Raw genomic sequence first — 8396 nt, forward strand, 5'->3', positions numbered from 1 at the left:
ATCCTGGGGAGGTGGCTCTCTGGACTTGTGCTTGTGGCATATAGGCAAAGAAGCCTCTGACTCTCTAGGTCTCAGTGAATTGGCATCCAAACTACTCTATGAGAAACCTTGAGGAAGGCTTCTCATAGAGTAGTGCACGTTGGGGCAGAGTGCAGGTTTTCTGTCATCCAAATCCTGTCTCTCTTTGGGAACCTACTCATCCTTCTCTACACAACCATTTGCCATGACCTGTGTGACATTTCCTCCAAGAGTGAAACCTCAAGTCACTCCCTTTGAAGATCTCACCACAGGGCTCATGGAGGATCATAAGGGAGACACTTCTTACCATCCTGACAATTGATGACACCACAAGATAGCTGGCATTGTCCCTAATCACCACAATAAATATCCAGTGCCAAATGTGCCCAAGATTGTGCCTATCATCCTGTGAAGTATCCTTAGCAACTATCCCAGCTTCATTCTCAGTACAATTCCTTTGTTTTGGATGGCTCACCTGTTATTTCAGCAATTGACCTGTGTATTCAGAATCATGAATTTGTAATTTCCCTCTTTTGGCCATCTATTTCATGTGTGATATTGAGAGCATCCCACATGGTTGATGGAACAGGGGTCTTGGTTCTTGGCTTGGGCTCTGGAAGGAGGGGTTTCCAATGGGCAATAGGCACAAATCCTCTTTCACATGTAGGAAAATATTTGAGTTGTTCAGCACACTGGTCCCTTTAAGAGATACCTTGATCTAAGAGCTGTAATTTATAATCAATTTTTAGCTCAGGAGGCAGAAGAGATTGTTGGCCCTGAGGCCAAATTTGGATATAATACTGTTCATCTAATTGTACCACATAAATAATAGATCTTCTTTATATCAGTATCGACATAAGTCCAGAACCACAACTCGTGGTTCCCAATATCCAACCCTCGTTTTGTGAGGGTGTGAGCTTCCCAAATGGGCTCAAATATGCTGCTTTGCTCTCACAGGGAAGCTGTTGTGTCACAAGGCTACATGGGCCTAAGGGCATTACCATGGGAGCACGTTGGTCTGGAACATTAAGATGGAAGGAATATCACCCACTTTGGGCCAACATGCTCTCTACATAATGATGGAATTATCCATGAACATGTGTGGCCTTTTGGGGTCAATGTTGTTGAAACACTGCATCCCATGAATGCACAGTGTAAAATCTAATATGGAACGGAAACATGTGCTTGAAAAAGAACCAGGTTGCAAGGAGCCTAGAGAATGAAAATGAGGAAAGTGTGCGGAAAAACACCACGTATGAAGAACTTAACATGGGAAAGGAATTTTCTGCTCAGGGGAGATGTCTACTGTCCTTTAATCTGATAGAAACTTCCTGCAATTTTTGGAGATAAGTGTGCCAAACAAGGGATTTAACCCATATTTTCCAGCAGGAGAAGGGGATTGTAAAGGATGTTTTCTAGAGTCAGGCCCATGAAGATTGAATGTTCTGGGACAAAAGTGCTGTGTTTTCCTTGTGTAGGAGACCTTCCTGAAAAAAAGACACTTGACACAGATTTTCTGCACTGGACTAGAGCTTGAGTCAAAATATCCTTTCTTTCTCTATCTCTATCATTCTCTCAATATTTCTCTGCCTCCTGCCATCTCACCATTTCTCCCTCCTTCACTTTCTCTTGAATCCTATTCTCCCAAGATTACCTGTGGTGATCCTGGATGTAATATCTCAACCATGATATCAGTCCAAGTCTTTACCCAATAGTTTTCCCCTGTCTTCTGATTCCTTATCCAATATACAAGGAGTGGTCCAGAAAAAAATCCTGTGGTCATATATAGACATTCCATCTCAGCCATCCAACACCAACACTTCCCATTTCCAGCCATGCACAGTAAAGCACTGAACACCTCATATGTACTGCAGGATATGTGGTCCCATATGTGACTCAGAGATCAACACCTTTTGAACCACGTTCACAGGAGGGTTCTAACATGAATTAGCTTATATACAGAAAACCCCACCTAGATCACCAGGGCTTAGGGATATGCTGGGGAGGTGGATCTCTGGACATGTGCTTATGGCATAAAGGAAAAGAAGTGTGCGATTCTCTATGTCTCAGGGAATTGGCAACCAAACAACTCTCTGTGCACCTCTGACAATGGCCTTGATGATGAATGGGCCAAAGTGCATGTTTTCTGTCACCCAAATCCAGTGTCTATTTGGGACCCTACTCATCCTTCTCTAGACAGTCAATTGTCAGGACCAGAGTGCCATCACCAACACGAGTGAAACCTCAAGTATTTCCCCTTGAAGATCTCACTGCAGGGCTCATGGAGGATCATTAGAGAGACAGTCCTTACCTTCCTGATGATTGCAGATATCAAAAATAGCTTGCAGTGGCCCTAATCACCACAGTGACAGCCAGTTCCAAAAGAGACTGAGCTTGTGCATATCAACCTGTGAAATATCAAGAGGAACTATCTCAGCTTCATTCTCAGTACAATTACTGTGTTTTTGACGGCTACTGTGTTGTGTTTCACTTCTTGTCCCATGTTTTCAGAATCATGGAATACTAATTTTCTTCTTCTGGCTATCTACTTCAGGGGTGATATTGAGGGCTTCCCATATGGTTGAAGAGAGAGGAGTGCTGATTCTTAGTTTGGGCTCTAGAATGAGGGGTTTCCAACTGGCATTATTCACTAGTCCTAGTTCTCATGAGGGCAAAACCATGATGTGGTTGGAACACTGGCTCCTGAAGATATACTATGATGAAACAGCTATCCTACATAATCGAGTTTTATCTCAGGAGCCTGAAGAGAATGTTGGCCCTGAGGATAAAGGTAGTGATAATTCTGTTCATCAAATTGTACCACCAATCTAATGCATCATCATTACGTCAGTGTCAACAAATCTCCAGAACCACAGATCAGGGTGCCCATAATACAACCTTCTATGTGTGAGCCTGTGAGCTTTCCAAATGGGTTCCAACATGTCGCTTTTCTCTTACATGGAAGCAATTGTGTCTCAAAGCTCAATGGCATCAGGGCATTACCATGGAAACCAATTGGTCTGGAACATTCAGAAGGCAGGCATACCACTGAATCTTGGCTCACCTGCTTTGAACATAATTATGGGGTTATGCACGAATATGTGTGGTATATTGGGGTCAATATTGTCCTTCAAACACTACATCCCAGGAATGCAGAATGTAAAATCTCATTTGGAATGAAAATATGTGCTTGAACAAGATCCACATCTGAGGAGCCTTGATAATGAAAACATGGAAATATTGTGGAGGAACACCACGTACAAAGAACTTAACATGGGAAAGGGATTGATTGCTCAGGGAATATGACAATGGTCCTTTAATGTGATTGACACCTCATGCCATTTGTGAATATAAGTGTGCCAAACAAGGACTTTAAACCATATTTTACAAGGATTGCAACGGATGCCCTTCTAGTGTTGGGTCCATCAAGAGTGAAGATTCTGGGACAAGAGTGTCTTATTTTTTCTTGTGTGGGATAACTTTCTGAAACACAGACACTTGCTTTGCACACAATTTCTACAATGGGGTATAGCTTGAATCAAAATATCCTTGCTCTTTTTGTCTCTCTCTCTCTCTATCTCTCTCCGTATTTCTCAGCCTACTTCACTTTCACTTCAACCTCCTTCACTTTCGCTAGAATCCTGTTTTCCCAAGTTTAACTGTGGTGATCTTGGATATAATATCTCAATCAGGATATCAGTCCAAGTCTTTCTTCTTATTCCATATCCAATATACACTGGGTGGTCCAGAAAGAACTCCACTGGTCATATAGAGACATTCCATCTCGGCCATCCAACCCCAAATCTGCCAGTCCTGCACTGTGACATGCTGACCAACTCATATGTACTGTGGTTTATGTGGTCCCATAATTTACTCAGAGAAATTACATTGTTATGTTACTTTCCAAACATATTCCATTGAGGGCGCTAGCAAAAAATATCTTCTCTGCAGCAGACACCAACTGGATCACCAGGCCATGGAGATATGCAGGGGAGGTGGATCTCTGGAATTCTGCTTGTGTCATACAGGAAAACAATTCTGTGACTCTCTATGTCTCAGTGAATTGGACTCCAAATAACTATCTAAGCACCATTGAGCAAGCCCTGACTGTCAATATTCCTGAGTGAATGTTATCGGTCACCCAAATCCAGTCTTACATTGGGACCATACTCATCCTTCACTACAGAGTATATTGTCAGGGCCAGGATTCCCTCTCTTCCAAGAGTGTAACCCCAAGTCACTCCCTTAGGAGAACCAACACAGAGCTCATGGAGGATCATAAGAGTGGCACTTCTTACCTTCCTGACAATTGAGGACCTCACATAAGAGCTGACAGTGGTCCTAATCATCACAGTAATGGCCAGTACCAAAAGAGACAGAGCATGTGCCTATACACATGTGAAATATTCACAGGAACTATCCCAGCTTCATTCTTGGTACAATTCCTGTGTTTTGGATGGCTAGCTGGTGATTGTAGTTCTTGACATGTGTATTAAGAATCTTGGTGTTTTAATTTCCACATTTTGACTATCTACTTCTGGGGTGATATTCAGTGTTTCCCACTTGGTTGAAAACAGAGAGGTTTTGACACTTTGGGTTCTGGAAAGAGGAGTATCCAATGGGCATTAGGCACAAGTCCACTTTCACATGTAGGAAATTCCTTGAGGTGGTCAGCACACTGATCCCTTTAGGAGATAACCATGATCAAACAGCTATCCTGTATAATCGAGTTTTACCTCAGGAGCCTAAAGAGAGTGGTGGTCCTGAAGCCAAAATGGATATAATACTGTTCATCAGATTGTCCCTCACATCTAATGAATCTTTACATCTATATCAGCATACCTCCTGGAGAGCATCTCAGGCTGCCCATCAACCAACGCTCAATGTGTAAGGATGGGCTCAAATATGGCCATTTACTCTCACAGGGAAACTATTTTTTCATAAGGCTCTATTAGTGTCAGAGCATTACCGTGGCAACCAGTTGATCATTCGGAAGGCATACCGACCAATATGGGACCTCTTGTTCTCTGCATAATGATGGCGTTTTCTGAAAATATGTGTGGTATTTTTTGGTAAAACATGTTGATCTAATTTTGCATCCCATGAATACACAGAGAAAAATCTCATTTGGAATGAAAATATGTGGTTGAAAAACACCCACATCCAAAGAGACTGTAGAATTAAAACAAGGAAAGATTGTGGAAGAACACCACAGACGAAGAATTTAATATGTGAAAGAGATTTTCTGCTCAGGGAATACATCTACTGTCCTTTAATCTGATCAACACCTCAAGCAATTTGTGAAGATAAGTGTGCCAAACAAGGGCTTTAAACCAAATTTCCATTAGGGGAAAAGGATTGTAATGGATGACTTTCTAGAGTCAGGCCCATCAAAAGTGAATATCTGGGACAAGAATGCATATTTTTCTCTTGATTCTGATACCTTCCTGAAGCACAGATGCTTGCTTGTCACAGAAGTTCGGCACTGGACTATACCTTCAATCAAAATCTCCTTTCTGTCTCTGTTGCTCTCTCTCTCTCTGTATTCCTCTTTATCTACCTCCTTCCCATTCACCACGTCTCCCTTCTTCACTTTCTCAAGAAACCTAATGTCCCAAATTTACCTGTGGTTATCTTGGATGTATTATCTAAATGAGGATATCATTCCATTTTTTATCAAATATTTTACCTCTGTCTTCTCATTCCCTATCCTATATGCAAGCGGTGGTCCAGAAAAAATTCCTCTGGTTATATGGAGAGATTCTATCTCTGAGATCCAAACCCAACCCTTCCCAATGTCAGCCCTGCACAGTATCATGTTGACCACCTCAAAATTACTCCAGTGGATGTGGCCCCATATTTGATGCAACGATAAACACCTTTTCAACCACGTTCAAATGAGGGCTCTAGCAAGAACTAGCTTCTCTGCAGCAGACACCACCTGGATCACCTGGACTTGGGGATATGCTGGGGAGGTGTATATTTGGACTCATGCTTGTAGCATATAGGAAATGAAGTCTGCGCCTCTATGTCTCAGTGAATTGGCATCCAAATAATTTCTGAGCACACTTGAGCGAGGACTGGCTGACAATGGGTTAGAGTGCACGTGTTCTGTCACCCAAATCCAGTCTCTCTTTGGGTCCCTTCTCTAAAAAGTTAATTGTCAGGACCAGAGTGACCTCTCCTCAAAGAGTGAAACTTCAAGCCACTCCTCTAGATTATCTCACAAAAGGTCTCACGGAGGATTATAAGAGAGAATGTCCTTACCTTCCTGACAATAAGGACACCACAAAATAGCTGTCAGTGGCCCTAATCACCGCAGTAACAACCAGTGACAAAAGTGACTGAGATTTTCCCTATCAACTTATGAAATATCCACAGGAAATATCCCAGTTTGATTATCTGGAACAATTCCTGTGTGTTGGAAAATTAGCTTGTGATTTCATCTATTGACTTGTGTATTCAGAATCATGTAGTTGTAGTTTCTTCATTTTGAATATCTACTTCAGTAGTGACATTGAGGGGCTCCCCATTGGTTGAAGGGAGAGGGGCCTTATTTCTTGGTTTGGGCTATGGAATGAGGATTTTCCAATGGGCATTAGGCACAAGTCCTCTTTCAAATTTAGGAAAACACTTCAGTTGTCTTCATGCTGGTCCCTTTAAGAAACACCATGATCAAACATCTATTCTTTATAATCGAGTTTTAGCTCAGGTACCTGAAGAGATTGGTGGCCCTGAGGCTAAAGATGGGTATAATACTGTTCGTCAAATTGTACCAAAGATCTTATGAATAACTTTTACATCAGTATCAACATAACTACAGAACCACAGCTCAGGGTACCCATCATCCAACCCTTGATGTGTGAGGGTGAGAGCTTCCCAATAGGGCTCAAACACACCCGTTTGCTCACATAGAGAAGCTATAGAGTCACAAAGTTTGATGTGCATCAGGGAATTACCTTGGCAACTTGTTGGTCTTGAACATTCAGATGGATGGCATACTGCCATTCTGGGCCCACCTGCTCTCTACATAATTATGGGATTAAATTTGAACATGTTTAGATTTCGGGGTTAATGTTGTTCTTCAGCAAATGCACCCCATGAATTCACAGTGGAAAATCTCATTTGGAGCGAAAATATGTGGTTGAAAAAGACCCACTCCCCAAATAGCCTGGAGAATGAAAACAAGGAAAAGTGTGGAAAAACACCACGTATGAAGAACTTAAAATGGGAAGGAGATTTTCTCTTCAGGGAATATATATACTGTCCTTTAATCTGATCAACACATCATGTCATTTTTGAAGATATGTGTGCCAAAGAAGGGCTTTAAATCATATTTTCCATCAGGGGAAAAGGAGTGTAATGGACGGCTTTCTATAGTCAGGCCCATTAAGTGTGAAGATTCTGGGACAAGAGCGGTTTTTGTTTTTTGTTTTTTGTGGTTTTTTTTGTTTGTTTGTTTGTTTGCTTGTTTTTTGTGGATACCGTCCTGAAGCACTGAAAATTGCTTTGCACAGAAGTTCTGCACTGGAGTGTAGCTTGAGTGAAAATATCCTTTCTCTCTCTGCCTCTCTAAATCTCTCTCTCTCCCTCTCTTTCACTCTTTCTCTGCCACCTTCACTCTCACCACTGCTTCCTCCTTCATTTTCTCATGAAATATTTTGTACCTATTTACCTATCTTGAACCTTCATATAATATCTCAACCAGGATATCTGTCCTAATATTTACCCAATATTTCCCTCTGTCTTATGATTTCCTATCAAATATAAACAGAGTGGTCCAGGAAAAAGACCTCTGGTTTTATAAAGACATTACATCTCAACCTCAAAACTTACCATTGGCGGACCTGAACAGTGACCTGCTGACCACCTCATATGTACTGTGGTTTATGTAGTCCCATATACGACTCAGAGATCAACACCTTTTCAACCACATTCACATGTGAGTTCTAGCAAGAATTATATTCTCTGCAGCAGCCCACACCTGGATGACCAGATCTTGGGGATATGCTGGGGAGGTGGATCTCTGGACTTGGGCTTGCGTCATGTAGGGAAAGATGTCTGTGAACCTCTATTTCTCAGTGAATTGGCTTCCAAACAACTGTCTGAGCACACTTGAGCAAGGCCTTTCTGATGATGGGCCACAGTGGACGTGTTCTGTCACCCAAATCCTGTCTCTCCTTGGGACCCTACTCATCCTTCTCTAGGCAGTCACTTGTCAGGGCCAGAGTGCCCTATCCACAAGGAGTGAAACCTCTAGTTCCTGCAATTGATGATGTCACCCAAGTGCTCATGTTGGATCATAGAGAGACACTACTTTCTTTCGTGATAATTGAGGACCCTGCAAAGGAGCTGGTAGTGGCACAAATTAACACAGT

This window comes from Sus scrofa, chromosome Y (genome assembly GCF_054392235.1).
Source record: "Sus scrofa isolate SSC_HxYL_T2T_F1_AM1 chromosome Y, Sscrofa_HxYL_maternal_Yorkshire_Landrace_v2.0, whole genome shotgun sequence".
Taxonomy (NCBI): Eukaryota; Metazoa; Chordata; class Mammalia; order Artiodactyla; family Suidae; genus Sus; species Sus scrofa.